The sequence below is a fragment of the Eurosta solidaginis genome, chromosome 3 (assembly GCF_040869045.1).
Source record: "Eurosta solidaginis isolate ZX-2024a chromosome 3, ASM4086904v1, whole genome shotgun sequence".
In the NCBI taxonomy this organism is placed as follows: domain Eukaryota; kingdom Metazoa; phylum Arthropoda; class Insecta; order Diptera; family Tephritidae; genus Eurosta; species Eurosta solidaginis.
In genome coordinates this window covers 7,924,479-7,952,346 of record NC_090321.1, presented here as the reverse complement: position 1 = coordinate 7,952,346, position 27,868 = coordinate 7,924,479, and the positions used below count along the sequence as shown (strand labels likewise).

The 27,868-nt window shown below is 35.3% G+C and overlaps 2 protein-coding genes across 9 annotated transcripts in view; one reads left to right on the top strand and one right to left on the bottom strand.

The window, feature by feature from the left end:
- The window catches only part of LOC137243197 (micronuclear linker histone polyprotein), a 553,070-nt gene that overhangs the window by 192,746 nt on the left and 332,456 nt on the right, over nt 1–27,868 (top strand). The window lies entirely within an intron of this gene.
- Pkc53E (Protein C kinase 53E) overlaps nt 1–27,868 on the bottom strand; it is a 222,838-nt gene that overhangs the window by 174,596 nt on the left and 20,374 nt on the right. For 3 of the 7 annotated variants that reach the window (XM_067770589.1, XM_067770590.1, XM_067770588.1), the window contains exon 1: nt 8,114–8,967. The exons of 1 other annotated variant lie outside the window; for it this stretch is intronic. The gene's annotated coding sequence lies outside the window, so the exon portion shown is untranslated. Of the gene's footprint in view, nt 1–8,113; nt 8,970–27,868 lie in introns of those variants that run through there. 3 more of the 7 variants (XM_067770586.1, XM_067770584.1, XM_067770587.1) reach the window with 3 other exon arrangements.

The window sequence follows — 27,868 nt, the reverse complement described above, 5'->3', positions numbered from 1 at the left end:
AGATGTAGATAGACTGAAGCTAAACTATTTTTTTAACAGCGGCAGATTACTAAACGTCCAAAACGCATAACAGCCAAACTCAACAATGCAGTCAAACCTTAGGTATTAAAAGTACGTAAGAAAGTTTGTACGGCAGCCATAGTTTTTCCCCATTCCACATTTTATTGGAGGTGTTAGGACTTAACGTCACATAGCGCCTTACCAATTATAATTATCCTACCAATACAACATCCAGATATATGCAGTATAATATATTCCATTTGTATGGGAGGTGCCATGCCCCCTTTTTCCCAATTCCGCATTTTCTTGGTGGTGTTAGGGATTGAGCTCATATAACTCCTTACTGAATTTCAATGTTCTGGCATGTATACCTTCATAGTAATGCAGTACCAAAGATTCCATTTGTATTTGAGGTTTCACACCCCCTTTTCCGAATTTTCTTGGTGGTGTTAGGGATTGAGCTCATATAACTCCTTACTGAATTTCAATGTTCTGGCATGTATACCTTCAAATTTATGCAGTACCAAAGATTCCATTTGTATGGGAGGTGCCACGCCCCCTTTTTCCCAATTCCGCATTTTCTTGGTGGTGTTAGGGATTGAGCTCATGTAACTCCTTACTGAATTTCAATGTTCTGGCATGTATACCTTCATAGTTATGCAGTACCAAAGATTCCATTTGTATTTGAGGTTTCACACCCCCTTTTCCGAATTTTCTTGGTGGTGTTAGGGATTGACCTCATATAACTCCTCATTGAATTTCAATGTTCTGGGATTTGTACCTTCAGAGTTATGCAGTACCAAAGGTTTTTCATCTGTATGGGAGGTGCCACGCCCCTTTTATGTATCGAAATTATTTTTTGCCTAAAACCTTCCCGTTGATCGAAGGAACCCATAACCAAGATTTGGTGATGATTGAAGTGTGGGAAATATGTGTCCATAGCGAACACACACACACAGAATTTGATTTTTATATATATAGATGTCTGAATTGAAATTCTTTGCAAAGTTGGTAAGGCTCTGCCAAAGGAGTAACACTACCAGCTCCGTAAGAATTGTGAACGATATCTCCGAGCTATTCGAATGAGGCTTCAGACAAGGCGTCTCTCTTTCATGCGATTTCTTTCACCTAATGCTGGAGATGATTACTACAGCAGCACAACGAGATCGTGATGGGTTAATAAATTATACGAGCGTACAATTGCTTCGAGTTCTGCTTTCTCTGGATTAGATAAAGAAGCGTCAGAAGTGGATCTTTAGGTAAATGCGGAAAAGATGAAGTACTTGCTGTTATCCAAGAAAGAATTGGCGCATTTGCGACTTGGTATCTACATCACTGTTGATGGATGTAAATTCGAGACTTCGTCTATATATTGTTGGCTCCCTGCAATAACAGCAAAAACAATGTCAGCTAAGCAATAAAACGCAGAATAACTCTTGCCAAAAAATGCGACTTTGGACTGAGTAGGCAATTGTAAAGTAAAATTCTTTCTCGACGAACAAAAATCACGTTCTTCATACCTGTTCTGATGTATGTCTCGGAATCGTGAGCGATGTCGCGAGAAGATGCGATAACGTTTGGAGTGTTCGAGGGAAAAAAAAATTTCAGAAGAGTTATGGTGCTGCCGGTGAGTATCGAAGGAGGTTTAATGATAAGCTGTAAGATTTTTTCACAGATACGAAGATAGTGCAACGAGGAAAAGCTCAAAATCTTTGACGTGTAGGTTACGCTATGCCAATGGACGAAGATTTTCAGGCGAAATAAGAATATATATCGAACTTTTTATTTGCAAGCAGAAGAATAGGGGGGGCGCCACGGAGTAGGTATGAATAATTTGAGGAAGACTTCATCCTCGTTAGTGCTCTCAATTGGTTTCTGTTATCGCGAAGAAGAATAGTTGATGTGACTTGTTACGAAATAGGTAAAATCGCTCAGCGAATGAAGCGCCCACTAATGATGACTGATGAGCCTAAGCAAAAAGCAGAAGATGATCAAGCTTGGTAACCACCGTAAATTTTGAAGTTGCCAGCACTCTCTTTGCAAAATAAATAAATTAACTGATGTAAAAGTTTATTGGAATTTCATTACTAGAAGAATTAATTAACGAATTTTTTTGTGGTGGTATCACAAAGAGTATCTAGTAATTAAGTGAAATATTAACTTAACAAAATCAAAAAGCACAATGACTTAATTTTTAGTCGCAAGCACCGCTGTTCTCCTCAGTTGCAGTTAATTAATTTTTAGTTGTACAAGAGGTCTTAAACAATTTATAAATTTCCTATTCGCATTTTTTTTCTATAATTGTAATATGCCCAACTCGGCTGCGTAACAGTGCCCACCTATGAACGCATAACGTAAACAAATATGTATGACTCGCAAGTCTCAAAAACGTGTGATTGAGTGACATACGCATAAGCTGTATGTATGTAGGTATGTCTACAACACCAAGAATAATAATAACAAAAGTCAAGTGGGAAATACAAACAAGAAAAATTGAATCAATATGGCAATAACGTTAATGCCTCAACACCGCCACAAAATTCGCTAGCGTAGTCAATGGCGATGTGGTTGAAATGCAGTGAATACCGCAATTGTTTACCGTTATACGCATATTTACATATATATATATATACATGCGTAGCGATTGTGAGTTTCAATATACGTAAATATAAACATACATGTGTTGAAAATTAAGAATGGAACATGCACGTGTATAAAATTGTGTGGGAGTTGCGATCTTAATGTTGGCGGCGATTGCTGGAACGCCTTTTTATACTCACACACACACGTGCATTCTTAAGGATTTTTTATGCAAAATTTTTATACTTTAATATAAATTGTGGTAATAAAACAAATTAGTCAAGTGAGGTACTTAATATGTGATGACAAGTTGTGAATAAGAATTAGTTTTGTAAGAATTTGGAATCAACGCACGTTACCTGCCATGACAAACTCGCAATTGTTATGCTTCCCAACCACAGTAGTATAGCGCCATCAATCTCAAGACGAACAGACTACCTGATTCCCTATCTACGCTTCGAGGGCGATCTTAAGGCCGCAATAGAGGTGGACGGTTGGCGCAAGGGTGCTCAAATGGCGGCCGAGGCGATACATGTGCAATATTGGAGGAATGAGTAGGGTCTGCGGTATACTGTGGTGATCCGGAAATAAACAAATCCTACAAGCTGCCGGATTACTGTAGCATTTTCCAAGCGGAAATAGTAGCCGTAACCAAAGCAGTAGAAACCCTGGAAGAAAATAGTCCAAGCTGCAATCGTGTTAACTTTTATATTGACAGTCAACCAGCAATTAAGGCAATAATCTCGCATAGAACAGCATCTAAATGCGTGTTAGAGTGTAAGCAGTCCCTGGAGAGAATCGGGACAGGGAGAAGCATACATCTATTTTGGGTCCCAGGGCATATGAGAATAGATGGGAATGAAAAAGCGGATGAATTAGCTAAAAAGGGCGCATCCCTTGAAGCTTGCTCCGTAGACGTCCAAATTAGACTGGGCGAAATTAAGCGAAGGGGACCAAGCTGGAAAGGCGTGGGTTCAAGCGCGGGGCTGTAAAGTGTCGCAGATTATGTGCTGGTCTTACAACCTTGGACTAACAAAGTTGCTTCTGTCTTTAAAAAGAGAGGACTGTCGACTCGTAAAGGGTATTCTGACTGGACACTGCCTTCTGGCGTCACATGCCTTTAAAATAGGCTTGGTCAGTGATAGCAGATGTAGGAAGTGCGGGCTGGAGGAGGAAACGATTGAGCACGTTCTGTGCTCTTGCCCTGCGCTTGCCAGGCTAAGGCTTCAGCTATTAGGAGTGATACAGCTGTCAGATCTAGAAGCAGCAGACGGCTTAAATCCTAGGAATCTTCTAGTATTTGCCCAGAGGATGGAGTTATTTTATAACATAGGTCCTGGTTTTTGATAGGGTTTTTCAATTTGGTCGTTAAAAGAAACTTCTGGTAACACTACGGACTTATTCAGTCTATGTGAGGTGCTCATTGCCCGGCCAGTTCAACCTAACCTAACCTATGCTTCCCAACAGGGAAAGCCAATATATGCCATTTGAACTAATATCTCCCAATTGGAAGAGGGAGATTGACTGCACCGTGAACAAAAACATGGCAATCTGTGGTACCAGATTCAAACCCGAAAATATGCACTTCGTGACTAAAAAGTATGGTGGTAAACTAAGAAAAATTTTTTTGCCACCAACTTGCCGATAGAAAGGTGTGAGCATGGGATTAAAAGATGGCGCCTAATGCCATAAATAACTGATGCCATTTTAAATCGACTTTCCAAAATTTCTTGAGCATAGGAAAGCGGAAGGGCGTGCTCGCTAGAAGGAGGCTTATAATGACAAAACTTGGAAATATTGAAAGAGCATACGGAGGATAGCCAAATTTTTTTTGATGTTAAGAAATATCTGGAGAAAGAATAGTGACAGCATGGCCTCCAACAATCAGAAAGTACTTGCATAAGTAATTAAGTGATCGGACTGCTTAAAACCAAATGTTACTAATGAAGTTCTGTCTGAGGGGTTAAAAGTTTGTGACTAAATATAAAACTTTTTTTTGTCTATTTATATATATATATATAAATCATTATCTTTGTGTGCGTTCCCTATGGAAACGTATTTCCCACACTTCAATCATCACCAACTTTTCGCTGTAGGTTCCATCGATCTAGACGAAGGTTTTTCATATTTCAAATTATGAATTTCAAATTTAAATGCTTTTTTTTCAATTTCACGTGCGCCACTAGGTGGTGCAAAATAAAATTTGAAAACAAAGCAAATAATGATAAATTAGAGGAATGAAGGACCTAAGAAAAAAAAAAAGCAGAGAGGTAGAGGGTGTAAAAAAAGAAGAGGGAGAGATAAGGATATTATAAAGGGTAAGAATGAGAAAAATTGGGCGAAACATTTTGAAGAAGATCAATAAAATCGTATATACTGATTGCTTGATTATTAGTAACGGAAAGGAATGCGTTAAAATACACCTTCTTATTTAGATTAGTATCTGCCCAACCCGAACAACGCCGCATACCCTGCAGTACTTAATAAATTACCGAACCAAATTTTGTTTAAAATAGGGATTCTACTTCTTCAATCTTCCTGAAAATGAGAGCACCGAAAAGGGGGTTCCATTTGAAACTAGATTCTAGTGGCTTATTTGCGAGAAAACATATAACCTTTCATATGTATAACAAAATATTTCGAAAAGGGATCCATACCTTGGAACACTTATCACAAATCTTTTTTTTTTTTTAATTTTCAGCACCAAGTTGTTGAGCCTAGTTTTTAAACCAAACGTGTTGCTATTTTTAGATTTTTGAAACTTTTTGATTCTCTTTTAAAACAATATTAGGCTTTTAGGCTAACTATTCCAATTAGTTTTAAATTGAAACTGAATACAAATAAGAAACAGAGTAGTAAATTGAGAAGTTTCCAATTTAGTACAAAAAAAGTTTACAAAATTTCTTAAACCGATGAATGGCTTATAATTTAGACTCTAGAAAACTTCTATTTTGCTTCTTTTCAACGAAATAAGTCTAAAGAAGTTGTATTTAATATTTAATTAAAAATGCCAGAAAAATGCACGCAGACTAAAATTTAAAAACTTTTAGCTTAGAGCTTACGACATATTCTCAAACACAAGCGATGACTTTGAGACTCGAGAAATCAAGAACTCGGCTTCCCTTGAGATTCTCCAATTTCAAAATAACCGTAAAGCTCGCGAGCTTGCATTGAAAGTATTTAAGGCGCTCTGTTTTACATTTTTTTTGTTAGTCAAATTTATTTCTGAACCTGAAAAGAAAAACGAAGATATTTAATTTAAATTTGGAAAAAAAATTCCCGATTGCTCATTTCAAATTTTCGTCTTCAGTGTGGAATACTATTTCTGATATCAATGCGCTTTCTAATTCGATTTGTTTGAGGGTTTTTGTAAATTAATGTTAATTCAGTTGTCAATATTGCACTTTACCAAAATTTGTCCAAGTATTTCAAGGCAACAATTAAAGTCAAATTCAAGTTTATCTTTTTTGAATCGAAAGTTAAAATTTAAAATTGGTTTAACTTTTCCAGTTAAGAATTTGTTTTAGGCTTTCACATAAATATCCTTCAGTATAAATAATTAATTTAATCAGAATTCTCCGTGTATTCCAGAATTTTCAGTTTACAATTTTTAAACCAAAAATAATAAAATAAATTTAACTCTTTGTTAAGCAAAAACTAAGTGCTTAAAATTCACTTTTGTGCCGTCGTTAACAAAAGTTGACGTGAGGTTTAAATTGAGACTAAAATTATTAATTTGGCTTTGATTTTTTAGTCAAAAATAAGGCTTTGAACTAAACTTAATTTTTTTTTTTTTCAATCAAAAGAATTATCAAAATTTTAGTTTAATTTAAAAACTAATTTTAGTTAAATCTGTCGAGTCAAAAATTTACTGCACTTTAAAAAGGAACGTCCATAGTTAGTTTTGATTCTTTAGTTGAAAATTTAAGCTAAAAATTTAATTATAAATTATTTAAAAAAAATAAAATAAAATATATATATATATATATATAATTATTTTTAGGTTAACATACGACATTTCTTGTTTTGCTATTTTTTTTTCTTGCTATTGTTGTTGTAATGAATGCTCCCTCTATCGGAAAAATATTACTAACATATTAAACACATGTAGAATTGTAAAAAAACATTCAGAGTTGATTTCATAACAGCAATAATCACTAAAAATATTGTAATATTGTGAAGGCCATGAGCTCGATTTGAAAGTCACACGGGATTTCTTTTTTTTTACTTGGAAACTTAAAGTCAAGTCTTAACTCAACTCAAAAACAAAATAAAATTGAAACTAAAATTAGTTAAAACAAGTAAGGACGGGACTATCTTCGGCTGTGCCGAAGACTTCATACCTTTCATGAATAGGGCTGAACAATAATCTTATCCCGTTCGTAATCTCCAAATAATCGGATGTATAAGATAAGAAATATATAGTGAACAGATGTATATACCTGAACGATTTTTAAGATAAATATAAAATAAAAAATAGGTAGGTACTTTGTGTGAGGATGCAAAGTTTCAGGGTTTTTGTGGTCTGCGTGTGAAAACTATGACTACGAATCACATATTTCAACAACAAATGACATAACGTAACTATTTGATGAAATTTGATGAATTTTGATACTTCTAGCCGTAAAAAAGGGGCAAAAATGACAGTTTATATGGGGTATATAATATATATACCACCGACCTCTATGATTTTTTCAGACAACAATATATGTTACATACGTATGCATTTGGTGAAGTTTGAAGCTTCAATATGTTAAATTGGGGAAATTATGACAAAAGTCCTCTTTTTCTGAAAAATCGGTTGTATGGAGGATATATGCTATAGTGGCCCGATCCGGCCGGTTCCGACAAATGTCTAATCGGATACCCAAGTACAACCGCTCACCGAATTTTATCAAGATATCTCAGAAATTGAGGGACTAGTTAGCATACAAACAGACAGGCGGACAGACGAACATGGCTAAATCAACTCAGCTCTTCATCCTGATTATTTCGGTATACTTAATGGTGGGTCTATCTATTTTCCTCTAAGGACTTACAATTTTGGGTTTCGTGACGAAATTAATATACCATTTCATTTTCATGAAAGGTATAAAAATCAGTTTCAAACTCAATCGGAATGTAATGCAAAATAACTATCAGACTTAAGTTCATGTTTGATTGAAAAAAAGTTAAATAACTAAGATTTTATTGAATATATAATTTTTGTAAAAAAATGGCATTTAAGCTCTTAGTTCTCACTTAAATTTTTATAGTGCCGATATACTAAATAGTTTTTTTTTTTAATCTATGTTATTTGTGAAACTTTTGATTTCTCTATGGAAATTATTATTCAATATGATTCCTGGTTGCGATTCAGAAAAAAGCTGTAGACTATTTAATTCACCAAAAGCTCAGCTTAGCCAGTTCAATTTAATTAAATCTGATCAAAAGAACTTTTATTTGAATATTTCAAAAAACGTTTCCCAGATTTTTCTAATAATCTCAAGTAACACTTAGGAAACCTGAGCCAAATTTTGCAATTTACACTCACCTTTTAGACAATGTGACTCGAGAATAATATATCAAGCGTCGTGTGAGGTGATGTTATGATGATAACATTAAATTTTAAAGAAAATTGTATTCGATTTTTTCCTTGTAATCGATTTAGCAGCACACAGATGTTTTTAAAATTTTTAAAGTGCCAAAAAAAGTTAAATTACAAAACGCGGCGCTTATTAAATAATAAATGCCACATTGATTGCATTCAAAATGATTTTCGCGCACAATTCATTGCACAACAAACACACACACATACTGTTATGTGGGGCACAAACTTATAAAAAATTTTAAAATACGCTGTGGCGCGCTGCCCAATCAACCAGACAGACATAGACACAGACGTGGCGTGACGTGACGTGGCGCGTGTTTGTAGTTTTTACAGAGTAGGCGAGCAATGTACAAAAAAAACACAAAAATTCTATACAATAATTCTGTCAATAAAGTCTTAATTTACTCGCGACTATTACTTATACAAGCGCATATGCCGCACGTTTTTTTCGATTTTTTTTTATTTCAATGATTTGTTGTAATTTTATTTGACTTTTTGTTTATAATTAGTATTTCACTTATTTACATAATTTTTTTGGGCTACACTTAGGTTAAAGATATTTTTTATTTCACATTTACATATTTTCAAATTGATTTTTTTCAGCTATTTATTTATTTTCTTTTTGTTTTAAGTTTTTTATTTCCCCTCAAATATCCATTGGAATGACACGCGCATTCAGTCCAATTCACGTCCGCAATGCTCAACAACCCGATACATTGTGAAAAATGCCAAGTTTCCTAGCAGCTGGCAGCAGCCACTCGCTCGTCGTTGTTTAGTCCAGTGTTGGTGTGTTTGTTTGTGTTTGTGATTTTGTATGCCAATATTATTCTTGCTCAGCTTCTGTGTGGTGAATTTGCCAATTGAGCAACTAGTGTGGAAATTCAAATCTTTTTGTTGTTTGCCCATGCCACAAGCTTTTCTTTGAGAATTTCGCATTAAGGTAATAAGAATATTTTTCTCTTCTCTAAAAATTTAAAAGGTGAAAAACTGCAAGTCCTCACATTTACTGATCACTTGGTTCTTGTAAATAATGCAGGGTATTTTGTTTAGCTTCTGATTGCGTTATTACTCGGCGTTTCTTTCTTTTTCTTTGCCATAGAGTTTAGAATTAGACCTTTTACCTATAGGCAAAACTTCATCCAAATTGGTAGGGCCATGCTCGAGCTATCAACAGATATACAAAGCAACTAGTGAACCCAACAGGTCTTGTCTTGTACATACGTATCCAATTTAAAAATTTTAAATTTTTAAACACGCTCATACATACATATTAGATTCACTTGTATGTTTGTCTGCACATACGTAAATCGCCTTTGGAATAAGAGCTTGCATTCTTTGGCCGAGTGGCTTACCTGGCTGTAAAAACAAAGTATCCGGTTCAAAACAGTACTCGGTTCTCAAAAGCTGCATGATTGTAGAAAGTACCCGCTCCTCAAGAGGTACCCGGCTGTAAAATGTAATTTTTAATAAAAGTATCCGGCTCGAAACAAACATTCGGTTCTAAGAGAGTATCCAATTCAAAAAGGTATGCACACTTGAAAAAGTATTTGGTTTTAAAAAATTACCCTGACTCGAAAATGTACCCGGTTCTGTAAAAGCACCCGGATCCTAAAAATTATAATTAATTATGAATCTTACGAGTATTTTATGTCGCGAACTATTGTGATTTGAGTTTCGTTCACGAGTCGTAAAACGTAACCCGGGCCCTGGTTCAGAGCTAAATAAGGACTAAAATAAACTCACAATTTTTTAAAAGTACCCGGTTCTAAAAATGTACCCGGTTCTAAAAAAGTATACGGTTCAAAAAAGTAACCGTATTTGAAAAAGTTTCTGGTTTTTAAAAACTACTCGGAGTAGAAAAAACACCTGGTTCTGAAAAAGTACCCGGATCCGAAAAAGTTCCTCATCCCTTATAAGTACCAGGAATAAAAACACTATTTTTAAAAAGTACTCGTATATAAAAGGAACCCCTTTGTGAATATAAACCTGTCTCAAATCCCCTTGAACACACACACACAAAATTTCATCAAAATCGGTCCACTCGTTTAGGAAGAAATACATATATTATATGTGAAGATAAACATAGTAATGATAGGTGGCAATCCTAGCTTTGTAAATTTTCTATTATGTTTAACACGCCATAGAATACCTTTCATCTGGTAATAATTTTGGCTTATTAGATTCAAAAAATCTTATCGTCTTAAGTGGTAGCAAAGTCAAAGAGCTAGGAATGTATCAATAAAACTAGAGTATTATATAAAATCAGACCAGGTGGTAGCCCTATCTAAAAATTATTGAAATACCTTTCAATGGTTGCCCATGTTCGTATATCTCATATAGTATTGTAACGAATTTACTGAAATTCTGCTTATTTGCAACCTCCTACTAACGTTCGTATCGCTAAATTGTCTAATAAATAACTCCAATATTCAATAATGCAAAATGGTCTTTGTTAGACAACTTTGAAAGTATTTCACAATAACACTTATACTTCGCAACCAATAAATAAATAAAAAAATAAATGTAAGGCGCGATAACCTCCGAAGAGATCTAAGGCCGAGCTTCTCTTCCAATTTGCGTCGTGCTCCTCTTGATTTTTCCCTACAAATTGGCCGGACGGGACCTACATGTTTTATGCCGACTCCGAACGGCATCTGCAAGGCAGATGAGTTTTCACTGAGAGCTTTTCATGGCAGAAATACAATCGGAGCGCTTGCCAGACACTGCCGAGGGGCGACCCCGCTTAGAAAAATTTTCTTCTAATTGAAAAATCTTATTTCTAAAATTTTGATGTTGCTTTGCCCGGGAGTTGAACCCAGGGCATACGGTGTGATAGGCGGAGCACGCTACCATCACACCACGGTGGCCGCCAATTCGCAACCAATAGCGTGCTTAAATCAAACTGATTGCTGCTTACTCAGCTTTCGCTCCTTTTATACTCTCTGCTGTCTCGTTCGCATACTTCTAGGCGTTTATTCTTCTAGAATTTACTACTTGGTTACCAGCTATAAACTACAGATGCACGTTTATAGCCTCTCGCATAGCCGAATGCCCGTGTATATGTGAGTAATTTTGATTGCATACTTTTGTGAGTATCTCAGATATATGCATGTGTAGACATAATGATTGATTTGTTTATGTACATACAAGTGACTGCTTAGTATCGCCATAGAGATGATAGTATCCCTTAGTGTTGCTAATATTCGTAACAGTATTATTTGTTTTTTTTTTTTTTAAGTGGCAACCATATAAAGACATGCAGTGATAACACATAGGTAAACTTCAGTTTCAAAATTAGTTCAAATCTTTTGGGCCGTTTTCAACTTAGAAGTTCAAATGCGTTTGTAAGTAATTATGATCTGCTTGAACTTGGGCAATTATTCCTCTGTATAAGTGTTTGGGCTGGATATACTGCAAAAATGTCATCCCAAGCCTGTTCTTTAGGCCTTCCATAGTAAACCGGAGACAAGCCTGCCCTCTAGACCTTCCACAGTAAATTGGCGAGAGGGCTGCCCTCTAGGCCTCTCATTGCAAACTGGAGACAAGATTAAGATAAAATAAATACGAGATATTCTCAGGTACATAGTTTCAACAATTCAACTTGGAGATTGTCATTGTTTTGAAAATATGACTTAATTTGTTAGAATATTTCTGCGCTCTTGTCTTGCACTTTTTTTCTCACCATATCTCTTAAAGCAAATGTACAATGAGAGCTTCTCGTGAATCTAATACCCACCACACCATAAGTAATACACACGCAATCCAGGGGTTGTGCTCTCCACAACCCTGGTATTATATTTATTTTTGTTGTATTTACATTCTAGTACAACGTACCCACTTCTCTCGCTTTCTCTCTGCATCACCCTTTATCCACAGGTGTGTATTTACATTCATACGCATGAACTATTTATATTCACCACAGCCCCAAATGCGGGCAATATACTAATAACCTATTAACGGTATTACACCCACCTACCCATACTCAAGTGTTAAATTTGTGCAAATATGCGCATGCCTGCATGTGTGTGGGTATGTTTACATATTTATATACATATATTTCTATAGTAAGTATACGAGTTTAGCTACATTTTGTATTCGCATGTAGGCATGTGAGCTGGTAAAAGCTAACACAAATCTTGGCCCTGCTAATACTCATTTGCCTACAGCGCCCAAGTCAATGTCCTTCTTCCTTTATTTAATCACGCAGCTGTTGCTTCAACTCATAACAGGGAACGTGATTATGATAAATTTTATAATTTAGTTAGTGATATTTTGTAGATTTGGGACTTCGTTTTGGATTTTTGTATAAGTGACAGCGGCCACCGAAGTAAGTGGACGTACCAAATGTAGCTGTGAATGTCCAGCGCTCGGTAGAAGAAGGCAACGCTTTATGTGCAAGAGGTTTCTCATAGGTTCGGTTGATATAGCTGAGGTCAATACACGAAGCTTAGTTACCTTCAACGAAGTGGTTTGATTAGGAGAGTAGGAACAAATCCGTGTGGTTTCACAATGGGCCTATAAAGGCCTAAGTGTGCCGCTCCGATGTGGATGGCAGCCACTTAAACCAAACCTAACCTAACATACTTTTGAGTAAGTTTCACATAATTTAATTGCGATATTCTGGAAAGTGGTCCGGCGCCCGAGCTGTTTATTTCAGCAATATAATTGAAGTTCGGTACATGGAAAGCTTTTGTCAAAGGCTTTATTTAGTGATCAAGGGACCGATCTATGATACCCCAGCAGCCGGTAAATATGAACATCTTTAATTTATAATTATAATCGAAAACTACGCTTAGAAGCCTGCTACGGATTTGAACAGCTAAACGAGTTTTAAGGCCAGTAAAATATAATACAATTTATTGGCGCTCCCTGTCTAGTGCAGCTAAATATTTACTCATTTGCCTTTACGTATTTTTTTTCTGCTTCCTCCTCTCCTTGGTACTCCTTTAGTTATTTTAGTATGGCATACTCGTTTGCTTTTTGAAGTGAGTGTTTACCAACGTTAAACGTATGTGGCGTGTAATTTAGTAAGTGTTCTTCCTTGTAAATATGTGCATATGTGAATATGTATTGTGATACCTATGTATGTGATTATGTGAGTTTGCAGTGAATACCCAGCAAAAATGGCATATGCGGTTATAAGCTATGCTGCTAAGTAAATATTGTGACGAATAGTAGCAACACTAAGGGATACTATCATCTCTAAGGCAACACTAAGCAGTGACTTGTATGCACATCAATAAATCAATCATTATGTCTATACATATGTATGTCCATACAAGTAGCGGAGAGCGACGCACAAACACATGCATATATCTGAAATACTTCTAAAAGTGGGCAATAATTTGTGCAAGTATCACTCACATATACACGCGCATATGAGAAGTTATAAACGTAGTTATAGCTGGTAACTAACTAGTAAATTCTAGAAAGAGAAGCGCGTAGAAATATGTCAACGAGGAAACCAAACAGTGTAAAAGCGGCAACAGTTGAGGCACAAACATCAGTTTGATTTAAGCACGCTGTCTGTCGAGAAGTAGTAGTGTTATTTTTCAAGTAGTCTAATAAAACCAATTTGCATTATCGAATATTGGAGTTATTTATTCAACAGTTTAGTGATTCGAACGTTAGCAGAAGGTTGCAAATAAGAGGAATTTCAGTAAATTCGTTACAATATTATATATACAATATAGCTGTGTTTTTTTTAATTCTATATACGTTTACGCTTAAACTTTATATGGACTGCTAAGCGACAAACTATAAATAAACCTCTGATATTGCTGCGCATAAAATTTTTCCTACTAAATTTCAATACGCGTTATGCTCAGATGTAACTGAAATATGTGCCTTTGTTTCACCCTCTACACTAATTCTATGTATTCTATGTGTGTCCACAATTCACCGCAACTTATTCAGCTATGTGTTATACCCTATGGCCATCAGAGGGTTGTGTCTCCGCTTTTCGGTACACCCAGTTCTGTAGCTGTAGTTATTTAACCACTGCCGCGAGATGGGTATCCTAAGCATTATCTAAGCGAGGATAGGCGTTTTTTTTCACGCGCAAACGTAAACGTATACGCGTGTGACATCGATTACTAAGTTTTTTAGTGCTTAACGTTAAAACATGACGACGTTATGATTGCTAGAGAGCGCGCAGTAGGCGAAAAACGGTTTATAGACAATAACTTGAAAATTTGGGGTGTTAGACAATTTTGAAACACATTATCATGATGTACTCGTCAAGGCCTAAAACGTACACTAGGTCACTTCAAAAGTGTTTTGAAATTTTTTTTTTGTAGCACCGTGTTATACGCAAACATATCCGTACGATCTTATAAGACGGGTACTGATGCGTACACGTAACATTTTAATTTATTATTGGTATAAAATATACTAACTTACATACAAATATTCTATTCAAATATTCAATTACAAAACTACTCACTGATGGTTGTTTCTAAATACGTGTTTTAATGTTAACAAAATGAGTGAGATATGCTTTTATGGACCTTCCAAGGAACTGTTTACTAAAAGTTCAGCTTTTTTGACTGTTTTCATTTATTAGGTTTATGGATCATTATTTTTCAAGTGACGTTTTGTGGGAAATTTATTCTATTCAACCACCTCAATCTCTCCGTATGATTTATAACCATAAGAAAAAAAATACAGTTTTTCGAATATAATAGCAGAGACCTTTGGTGAGCGAGTTAAGCTGGGTCTGATTTAATTTATCTTAGAAATTGCGCAGCTTCATGATGTAAAATTAAATGTGTGTATGTTTATAGTAAGACCATTTATAACAATTTTTAAAAGACAGCAAGGCCATGGGATGATGGACTGCGTGCGGAGCTATTCAAATACGGAGGCGAGGAGTTGGTAGGGCATCAAACTCTGTACAAACTGCGCCAACTATCGCGGAATCAGTCTTCTTGATATCGCACATAAGGTCCAAGCGCATTTAGCAACGGATTGAAGCCCGCCGTGAATCGGCTTATTGGACCTTATCAGTACGGGTTTAGACCTAGTAAATTCACCATCGACCAGATTTTCGTTATGCGCCAAATCTCGGAAAAAAACCGCCAAAAAAAGAATTGCCACACCACGTCTTCGTCGATTTTAAAGCCGCCTTCGACAGCATGAAAATGAGCTGCTTATAAACCGTTATATCTGAATTTGGTTTCCCTGCAAAACTTATACGGCTGTGCAAAATGAGGATGAGCATTGTGGTTAAGACAACCACATGTAAATATTAAATTATATAAAAACTTTATTATTTTAAAATACGATGAAATGAACGCGTACATATAGTTATTTTCAAATTTCTTATCTGACTGAAAATCTAATAAACTGAAATTACAAAGTATGTACAGTTAAAAGTAAAACTTATAATGTATATATTAAAAGGAACCCTACAAGCATAACCATCAGCTCAAGCAGAATTGGGAAGAACCTCTCCGAGCCGTTCGAACCTAAACGAGGTTGCGCGATTTCTTTAATTTGATATTGGAGAAAATTATAATAGGTGCAGAAATTAATCGCTCTGGAATGATATTCTATAAGAGCGTGCAATTACTGGCGTATGCTGATGATATCTTCGGCCTGAACACCCGCGTCGTAAGTTCTGCTTACTTCAAACTGAAAAAAGAAGTGGAAAAGATGGGTGGATGGATGGTGAATGAGGACAACACGCCTTGTACAACCACGTCACTGTTGACAGCCGTAATTTCGAAATAGTAGAACACAGCAGCTACGCACGCCATGTTATGCGAATTAAGGATAATGTTCCGATTAAGAAAGTATATTTTTCGGAACCCGCTTATGGAAGCAGAGGACAGCTACCACTCAGTTGCAAAGACCAAGTGGAAAACGATTTAAATTCACATTACTATTTTTCTTATTGCTAAACGGAAGTAATGTACTGATTAATGTTTTGAAACCTTTTGAAATTAATTTTGCATGTCTAAACTATTAAATATTTTTAGAAAAATTTAGACAGTTATTCTAATAGAACAATTTTTTGGTGGGTAAATCGTCGTTTGAATATGAGTTTTTTAAATTGAGCGTAAATGAAAGTAGACCAAAATCTAAACGCGGCTGGAGAGCTTCCGACTTGTAAGTTCCATGCAACAAGCATAAGGTCATATGCAGACACAAATACATATTCACATATATTAGAGTCTGTCAGAAAACCACAAGTTATTGTTTTTTTTTTTCAAAAATTGGAAACAACAATTTTGCAATCAGGCAACCATAATAATTGCCTACGACTGTTCGCAAGGTCTGGACATTTTTCTAGGAATATTCTCACGATTCCTCAATGTTTCTAGGAAAAAGAAAAAGTTATAATTTTTAATACACTCTAATTTATTTGTATGTATGTATATAATATGCGAACTTGTGTGTGAAAAGTTTGCTTATGAATGTTACTAATTAAGGTCATTATGAGGTTGTGAGCCGATTTTGTTGCTCACGTCCACGAATGCAAGTTCAAACTTCATTTCTATAAAACTGAACTGAACAAGCGAAATATATTCTGTAGAGGTTTTGTTTTAATAAGCTTAATATTGATAAAAGTGTTGAAGATTTGTAAACTTACAAACAATTCTTGCTGGGCGGCTCGCTTGAAAACAAGTACAGTGTACTTTCTCCTAATGGACTCCTCTCTTAAGCGGACACCTCTCATAAACGGACAATTTTTTCAGTACCAAAAAATCCTTAAGCAATTTTTAAGTTTTCCCGTTTTGAGCGGACAACCCTCCCATAAGAGGACGCGGACACTTGCTTTTTACCACAAAGGGCTTATTAAATCCCATAACCGGACAGCTTACAACACTGCTGGAGCCCAAAAGCCTTAATATTGATAAATTGTGCTACGAATTGTTTGTGAAGGCTCGAAATAAGAGCATTCCTCTGTCTGGCACACTTATAAGGAGCAAAGCTAAAGAAATTGCAGTGAGACTCAATTACGACGATTTTAGTGCATCATCTGGCTGGCTGGTTAGGTTCAAAAAACGTCACAACATAACTTTCCGTACAATTATTTTGAATATTTTATAAACAAAACTTTATTCTTTAATTTATGAACAAAGCTTTATAACTCAGTCTTATTTGTATGTATTAATATTCGTGTTTTGGAAATAAAACTGTTTAAACATTCATCAATAATACTTTTCTCATAAGCGGACACCTCTCGTAAGCGGACAAATTTGGCAGTCTCTTAGGTGTCCTTTTAAGAGAGAGTACACTGTATATACAAATACATAGATTTAATTCATGGACTGGAAGCGAATCCAGTTTATTCCGACAGCAAAAAATTGGATAATTTATTATTAAAATAGTATGAAAAACTTTGTCTGCTTGTGAACAGGAATAGGGATGGATTAAAAACGCCTCTTTTCTAAACATTAAAAAGCGTTTAAAAACGAGCAGCCCCTTCCGCTGAGCTGCTGTTACTATGTTGATCGGAATCTGAGACATACCCGGAGTGTTATATTTTAAACCCTGAAATATTGAAACCTAACTAAATGTTTCTATCTCCTCTGGCATTTTTCAGCCTCTTTATTCATCAGCCGGTCAGGCATTTCTCCACCTAATTTTATTTTTGTTGCGGAAAAATATCCTCCTGTCCAGGATATAATGTTATTATTCGTCGTATGACTCATTCATGGTAGACAAATAAGCGAGGGTATTTCTTAGGTGAGGCTTTTCGGAAAGTGGCTTTCTTTCTCTTTTTGCTACTTTAGGTATTGGCGGTAGATGGCTATAAATTGATTATCTATGTGAAGGAACATCTTAGTAACGCCTTCGTTAAGAACTACCCCATAACCATAAGTGGACATACGCTTCCAGAAACCAATAGCACGTCTGCCAATAGCTCTAAAATAAATTGGAACTTTTAACACCTTTTTTGCGCCTCCCAGACTATTGCTACGTGTGTGTCATTATAGACATCAATCTCTGCTCGTCCATTTCCTAAATACAGCACTTGTATTCTTGCCTATGCTTGAAGTATTTTTGTATGCTCTCACCAGACAACTTAGCAAGTTTAACTGACTTAGAAACTCCTTTTTCGGATATGAATTTGGTACACTTTTGTACTGAATACTTTGATTACTAGCTCAACTTTCGGCGCACGATTTTGTTGACTCATCGAACTATCGGATCATTCTTCCTTGCTTATTTGTATTCCGAAAGATGTTTAACGTTGATAGCGCCAGATGTTCACGTAGATCAGCAAGCTTACTACACCCTACTCTTTGCGTCACTCAAAGGAAAGTGTAGGCCCTAAGTTGGTTGGAAACCCCTTGAAAAATTACTGATCTACATTTGATTATCGTAATAGAATGCAGTTCTAGCAGTGTAAAAATTGCTGTCAAATGTTTTCAACGTTAAGCACTAAAAAACTTAGTAATCGATGTCAACTCCTTTCTTTGCACATCCGAAAGCTTTAAAAATGAATCCATGTATTCTTATGATTATAAAAAATATCTCTAACATCATGTGAGTCCTGTCTTAGAATAGAAGTCCCAGTGTAAAAAATATTTTCGGCCAGAAACTTTCTAACGTTTCTCTTTCCAACCTCGAAGCCTCGATAAACTTTTTTTTGTAGTTTCATATATTTACATTGCTTCTTCACCAGTTGAAGGTCCATGAATTTTGAAAAAATTCCATCATTAGTCTTCCAATACCTGAAAACTTAATGAGTATAGTATAGGCGGCCACCGTGGTGTGATGGTAGCGTGCTCCGCCTATCACACCGTATGCCCTGGGTTCAACTCCCGGGCAAAGCAACATCAAAATTTTAGAAATAAGATTTTTCAATTAGAAGAAAATGTTTCTAAGCGGGGTCGCCCCTCGGCAGTGTCTGGCAAGCGCTCCGATTGTATTTCTGCCATGAAAAGCTCTCAGTGAAAACTCATCTGCCTTGCAGATGCCGTTCGGAGTCGGCATAAAACATGTAGGTCCCGTCCGGCCAATTTGTAGGGAAATATCAAGAGGAGCACGACGCAAATTGGAAGAGAAGCTCGGCCTTAGATCTCTTCGGAGGTTATCGCGCCTTACATTTATTTTTTTTTTATAGTATAGGTCGGTAATCTGTTCGTGCAAACTTATTTGGCACTGTTCCTTTGAAGGTCACTAGCAAATTGAATTTGCCAGTTTTGCCATCTCTTCCTCATCCATTCGCTCATATTTACATGCTTTGTAGGTATTTCTATTTTTATATCATCCTATATGTCGCCAGCACTGGACTATACTCAATCTGGGTTAAGGAATCTCAATTTTTCATAAAAAAATAATAATAAAAATAAAAAGATGATAAAAAAATTTTTAAGGACTACCTTTATATAAATGGACCAAAAAATAGAAGGCAATTTTTCCTTCAATAAAGACATAGTCTTGTTGAATTTTGACTAAAAAACTTTAACAATAGCTCGTGTAAGAATTATGGGATTTAAAACTATAAAGGTGGAGCGCAGTCTTTCAATTTAAGGCAAACCATGTATTTGGGATTAACTAATTGATTATTTAAAGTTTATAGACGCACTCTACCTTTATAATTTAAATCCCAAAATTCCTTTTACAAGAGCTATTGTTAAAGTTTTTTAGTCAAAATTCCACAAGATAATGTCTGAATTAAAGGAAAAATTGCCTTCTATTTTTTGGTCCATTTATATAAAGGTAGTCTTTAAAATTTGTTTGTCATCTTTTTATTTTAAATTTTTTAGTACTGCATACAAAAAGCCAATTGCAACTTTGATTAGTAATTTAAGTAATCCCTAAGTGAAAGTTCTTATCTTTATTTATTTGTTCAAAATAGCAAGATTTAATAAAATTAATGGAATTTTCGCTGACAACACTGGCGAAAACAACAGAGTTCCACCTCGCATCATAACAAGAGAATTCCACCTCGTTACTTAAATTGCACAGCTGAAAATCGTGGTGAAATTCGCATACGCATGAAAGTCTAAAAGAATCGTGCTGAAAATCGCGTACGCCTAAAAGTATGAAAGGACGTGCATTGAGTTGGGCCTTCAACGAGGTGGAATTCTACAACCCCTGCAACACAGGAGGCTAGCCATGAAGGTATGGCCTAATCTTCTAAATAGTTCGACTTATGCATTACGTAGCTCAAATTTTTTGATCAAACATTGCACTGTCACCGAGTTTAAACTATATTTCAGGTTTCAAGTCTCTAGATATCCAGGAAGTTAAGTAAAAGTCGATTGCAAGATTCCCAATTTGAAACTAGTTTTCTCAATACCTCGATCCATGCGCCACCTAGCGGAATTTTTTTGATAAAATATTGCATTGTCATCGGGTTCTGACTTACGGCCCAAGTTTCATGTCTCTAGCTCATCGGGAAGTTACTCAAAATCGATCGCAAGATTCCCCCCCGTTTTTCAGGGATTTGTAGTTATCTCAATTAGCACGCCACCTAGCGGAACTTTGTTTTCTATAAATTGTATTGTCGCCAGGTCTCGAACTATGCGCTAAATTACAAGTCTCTAGGTAACCGGAAAGTTAGTTAAAAATGGATTGAAAGATTCCCAAATTAAAATTTATTTTCCTAATATCACGATCCATGCGCCACCTAGCGACATTTCTTTGACCAAATCTTGCATTGTCACTGGGTTCTGACCTACGGTCCAAGTTTCAAGTCTCTAGGTCACCGGCAAGTTACTCAAAAATCGATAGCAAGATTCCCCTCCTTTTTCAGGGATTTTTAGTTATCTCAATTAGCACGCCATCTAGCGGAACCTTGTTTTCTATAAATTGTATTGCCACCGGGTCGCGAACTATGTGCTAAGTTACAAGTCTCTAGGTAACCGGGAAGTTAGTTAAACATGGATACAAAATTCCGAAATTAAAATTAATTTTCCTAATAACTCGATCCATGCGCCACCTAGCAGATTTTTTTGACAAAATATTGCGTTGTCACCGGGTTCTGACTTACGGCTCTAGTTTCGTTTCTTCAGCTCACAGGGAAGTTACTCAAAAATCGATTACAAGATTCCCTGCGGTTTTTCAGGGATTTTCGTTTGTCTCGATTCGTCTGACACCTGGCGGCATTTTGTTTTCCACGAATTGTAGTGCCATTGACTCGCAAACTATGTGCTAAGTTTCAAGTCTTTGGGTATCCGAGAAGTTAGTTAAAAGTCGATCGCAAAATTTCCATTTTAAAATTAATTTTCTGTATATCTCGATCGGTGCGCCACCTAGTGGATTTTTGTTTTCACTTGCATTGTAATGTCTCTCAGATCTGAACTATGTTCTAAGTAACAAGTGTCTAGCTCAACGAAAAGTTACCGAAAAAGACTTTTCCGTAGGTCAAAAGTTCGTATGGAAATGAGGGCACAAACATGAAAGTGACTTAATATAAAGGTAAAAATAAAATTAAAAGCAGTTTATCAGGTACCAAGTAGGCACCTTTGTTCCTCTAGTTACCTAAAGAATGAAGTAACTGCCTAATTGATGGTATAATAATAACATTCGAGAAATGATTATACATACGAAAACAGATCGGATTATAGAAATCTGCAAACTAACTTCCCAGAGAAGTCTACATCTGAACATAAAACACTCACTTTCAATCAAACTATGCCTACTTTACTTGTTTCGTTTACATAAATCACAAGCGTATGTATGTATATATATGCCTAAATACGTTAATATGCTTTTTTAGCTCTGGATTTGAGATTACTTTTCCAAGTATTTATATTTCCAGATTGTTTCTTCTGCTTTTATATATGTATATGTACTGGCAGCATTAAGAGCAAAGATAGCACTGCCTCTGACTGTTTGGCAGTAATTGTAATTATCCATTCATTCTTACATTCATTCAGACTTTTATCATGTCAAGGTCTTGAGTGTAAGATTCGAACTAAATATATAAGTAGTTTGTAGTGTTTCCAAAGGCTGACAAGTAGACACAATAAATAGGCATACACGTGAGTATGAATGCAACTACATAAGGAGAGATATAAGTTTTCGGATATGCAGGAACAGCTAACTTGCTTTGATTTGTAAAATTGTTATGTATAACAATTCACTTGTGTACTTTCAATCATTCCCTGACTTATGAGCTTTTTAAAAATATGAATTTCAAATCAGTTTTCGCTAAATAGAAAAATTTGTTTGGAGAAACTAGTAAATTGAATGCTGCATTTTTGTTATTGTTTTTCTCAAATCCCGGTGTATATTCAAAAGAAATTCTGCCTATACGCACGCCGCTAAATTGATCACCTTATTCAAATTACTTTCCCATATTATTACCATTCTAGAAGAACCTGAAACCCTAGCTTAGCTTTAGAAGGCATACGTGCGTTTTTCGCAGTTCATTTCGAAGACATTTATGTCCGTGGTAAACGCCTTCGATGAGTGTTTAATTGGTCTATACTGCGGCTAAGCTGTCAACTCATCTCATTTTAAGATAGTTGTTGGCACGGTTTAAGTGAAATTACCCCAATTTCCCTTCCCATACCTTTTCCCTTTAAATTTCTCATTTCTGTTCGATTTTCGTTCCCATTCTCTTTCACTTTTCTATTTCACTTTCTCGTATTTTTTCCTATTTGTTTCCTTTTTTATTTGTCTGTATCTATATCTTCACCTTTACCTTTACTTTTACCTTTACCTTTACCTCTACCTTTACCTTTACCTTTACCTTTACCTTTCCCTTTACCTTTACCTTTACCTTTACCTTTACCTTTACCTTTACCTTTACCTTTACCTTTACCTTTACCTTTACCTTTACCTTTACCTTTACTTTTACCTTTACCTTTACCTTTACTTTTACCTTTACCTTTACCTTTACCTTTACCTTCACCTTTACCTTTACCTTTACCTTTACCTTTACTTTTACCTTTACCTTTACCTTTACCTTTACCTTTACCTTCTCTTCGATTTTCGTTCCCATTCTCTTTCACTTTTCTATTTCACTTTCTCGTATTTTTTCCTATTTGTTTCCTTTTTTATTTGTCTGTATCTATATCTTCACCTTTACCTTTACTTTTACCTTTACCTTTACCTCTACCTTTACCTTTACCTTTACCTTTACCTTTACCTTTACCTTTACCTTTACCGTTACCTTTACCTTTACCTTTACCTTTACCTTTACCTTTACTTTTACCTTTACCTTTACTTTTACCTTTACCTTTACTTTTACCTTTACCTTTACCTTTACCTTTACCTTTACTTTTACCTTTACCTTTACCTTTACCTTTACTTTCACTTTTACCTTTACTTTTACCTTTACCTTTACCTTAACTTTTACCTTTACCTTTACCTTTACCTTTACTTTTACCTTTACCTTTACCTTTACCTTTACCTTTACCTCTACCTTTACCTTTACCTTTACCTTTACCTTTACCTTTACCTTTACCTTTACCTTTACCTTTACATTAACCTTTACCTTTACCTTTACTTTTACCTTTACCTTTACCTTTACCTTTACCTTTACCTTTACCTTTACCTTTACCTTTACCTTTACCTTTACCTTTACCTTTACCTTTACCTTTACCTTTACCTTTACCTTTACCTTTACCTTTACCTTTACCTTTACCTTTACCTTTACCTTTACCTTTACCTTTACTTTTACATTTACCTTTACATTTACCTGTACCTTTACCTTTACCTTTACTTTTACCTTTACCTTTACCTTTACCTCTACCTTTACCTTTACCTTTACCTTTACCTTTACCTTTACCTTTACCTTTACCTTTACCTTTACCTTTACCTTTACTTTTACCTTTACCTTTCCTTTACCTTACCTTTACCTTTACCTCTACCTTTACCTTTACCTTTACCTTTACCTTTACCTTTACCTTTACCTTTACCTTTACCTTTACCTTTACCTTTACCTTTACCTTTACTTTTACCTTTACCTTTACCTTTACTTTTACCTTTACCTTTACCTTTACTTTTACCTATACCTTTACCTTTACCTTTTTCTTTACTTTTACCTTTACTTGTAGCTTTACCTTTACCTTTACCTTTACCTTTACCTTTACCTTTACCTTTACCTTTACCTTTACTTTTACCTTTACCTTTACCTTTACCTCTACCTTTACATTTACCTTTACCTTTACCTTTACCTTTACCTTTACCTTTACTTTTATCTTTACCTTTACCTTTACTTTTACCTTTACCTTTCCTTTACCTTTACCTTTACCTTTACCTTTACCTCTACCTTTACCTTTACCTTTACCTTTACCTTTACCTCTACCTTTACCTTTACCTTTACCTTTACCTTTACCTTTACCTTTACCTTTACCTTTACCTTTACCTTTACCTTTACCTTTACCTTTACCTTTACCTTTACTTTTACCTTTACCTTTACCTTTACTTTTACCTTTACCTTTCCTTTACCTTTACCTTTACCTTTACCTCTACCTTTACCTTTACCTTTACCTCTACCTTTACCTTTACCTTTACCTTTACCTTTACCTTTACCTTTACCTTTACCTTTACCTTTACCTTTACGTTTACCTTTACCTTTACCTTTACCTTTACCTTTACCTTTACCTTTACCTTTACCTTTACCTTTACCTTTACCTTTACCTTTACCTTTACCTTTACCTTTACCTTTACCTTTACCTGTACCTTAACCTTTAAAGTTAATATAACGTTAAATTGTTACCCTATTTTATAATTCCACTAAATATTTAGATTTTAAATTTCGAGAAATTTTTTTCTCGTTAACCTATTTTCACACTTAATTCACAAACTCACTCTTATATAACACCATGTCAATCATTCAATAACTTTATGGCAAATATTTTTTTATTTCACAATACATGAAAACACGAATATTTTATAATTCCACTAAACATCTAGATTTTAAATTTCGAGAAATATCTGAAAAGTTATGTATGTATATATATATGTCCATAGATCTAGACTTGTTCAATAGCAAAATACAATTTTTTTCTCGTTTACCCTATTTTCACACTTAATTCACAAACTCACTCTTATATAACACCATGTCAATCAATCAATAACTTTATGGCAAATATTTTTTTTATTTCATAATACATGAAAACACGAATTCCTTGCAATACCACAAAAAAGGCGCACTTATTTAGTATGTGGTTTGTTGTTTATATATGTTGTTGTTGCTAAATTGTTTACCTTTGCATCTCAGCATCTTTCGGTATTTTTACGCATGCGCTGGCGTTAAAAATCTGGTTTTTGCCCATTAAGCGCAACCGGTGACATACACATTTCACGTAATGAGCCATTTAATGATTATTTGGCGATACGCCGACGATAACTTTTTAGCTAAAATGCATTCAAGCGAGCGTTGTACTTCTTGTAAACATGATTTAAGCAACAATCAGTGTTGTTTTGACTTATTTAAAAATTTTCAGAATAACAAAAAAGAAACAAACTAACGCAATACCGGCGAAGTTTTTATGTTTAGATTGGTTTCGATTGATTAATATGGGCAGTGACCTCGATTGATGCTTTAATGTTTTTATGTAGTACTTGCATATATTTTTGGGCTTTGTTTAACTTTGAATTTGTTCGAAAATTTTTGCGTGAATGATAAACAATTTTAGTTTTTTTTTTATATAATTTTGATTGTTATACTAAGTTGAGCAGAGCTCACAGAGTATATTAACTTTGATTGGATAACGGTTGGTTGTACAGGTATAAAGGAATCGAGATAGATATAGACTTACATATATCAAAATCATCAGTATCGAAAAAAAATTCGATTGAGCCATGTCCGCCGTTCGTCCGTCCGTCCGTTCGTCCGTCCGTCCGTTAACACGATAACTTGAGTAAATTTTGAGATATCTTGATGAAATTTGGTATGTAGGTTCCTGCGCACTCATCTCAGATTGCTATTTAAAATGAACGATATCGCACTATAACCACGCCCACTTTTTCGATATCGAAAATTTCGAAAAATCGAAATGGTGCGATAATTCATTGCCAAATACGGATAAAGTGATGAAACTTGGTAGGTGAGTTTAGGTAATGACACAAAAAAGAAAACTAGTAAAATTTTGGAAAATGGGCGTGGCACCGCCTATTTTTAAAAGAAGCTAATTTAGATGTTTTGCAAGCTGTAATTTGGCAGCCGTTGAAGATATCATGATGAAATTTGGCAGGAACGTTACTCTTATTACTATATGTACGCATAATAAAAATTAGCAAAATCGGATAACGACCACGCCCACTTTTAAAAAAAAAAATTTTTTAAGTCAAATTTTAAAAGAAAAGTTAATATCTTTACAGTATATATGTAAGTAAATTATGTCAACAGTCAACTCCAGTAATGATATGGTCGAACAAAACATTACCAATACTTGTGAAATTTGGCGGAGGCTTAGATTCTAGGACGATAACTGTTTTCTGTGAAAAAAGGCGAAATCAGTTGAAGCCACGCCCAGTTTTTATACACAGTCGACCGTCTGTCCTTCCGCTCGGCCGTTAACACAATAAATTGAGCAAAAATCGATATATCTTTACTAAACTCAGTTCACGTGCTTATCTGAATTCACTTTATATTGGTGTAAAAAATGGCCGAAATCCGACTATGACCACGCCCACTTTTTCGATATCGAAAATTACTAAAAATGCAAAAAATGCCATAATTATATACCAGATATGAAAAAAGAGATGAAACATGGTAATTGGATTGGTCTATTGACGCAAAATATAACTTTAGAAAAAAACTTTGTAAAATGGGTGTGACATCTACCATATTAAGTAGAAGAAAATGAAAAAGTTTTGCAGGGCGAAAACAAAAGCTCTTGGAATCGTAGAAGGAGAACTGTTCGTAGTATTAAATATATAAATAAATTAGCGGTACCCGACAGATGATGTTCTGGGTCACCCTGGTCCACATTTTGGTCGATATCTCGAAAACGCCTTCACATATACAACTACCACCACTCACTTTTAAAACCGTCATTAATACCTTTAATTTGTTACCCATATCGTACAAACAAATTCTAGAGTCACCCCTGGTCCACCTTTATGACGATATCTCGAAAAGGCGTCCACCCATAGAACTAAGGCCCACTCCCTTTTAAAATACTCATTAACACCTTTCATTTGATACCCATATCGTACAAACAAATTCTAGGGTCACCCCTGGTCCACCTTTATGGCGATATCTCGAAAAGGCCTCCACCTATAGAACTTAGGCCCGCTCTCTTTTAAAATACTCATTAACACTTTCATTTGATACCCATATCGTACAAACAAATTCTAGAGTCAGCCCTGGTCCACCGTTATGGCGATATCCCTAAATGGCGTCCACCTATAGAACTAAGGCCCACGCCGTTTTAAAATACTAATTAATACCTTCCATTTGAAACACATGTCATACAAACACATTTCAGGGTTACCCTAGGTTCATTTTACTACGAGACGATTTTCCCTTATTTTGTCTCCATAGCTCTCAACTTAGTATGTAATGTTCGGTTACACCCGAACTTAGCCTTCCTTGCTTGTTTTATAATTAAGTTTGAGTGAAGTTTGAAAATCGCAAGTTTTCTGGTATTAAAAAATTTTTGCAATAAAAAATAACCAAATTTTGTGCTATGTTTATATGGTTCCTTTAATTTTTCGGAGAAGAAATTTCTCGCGAATATAGGCTTCTTACGAGGTTCTCGAATCTCGCAATACTTGCAAGCCTCGAAAGCCACTCGATATTCATTATAATCCCTGCAATTAGCTCGGACC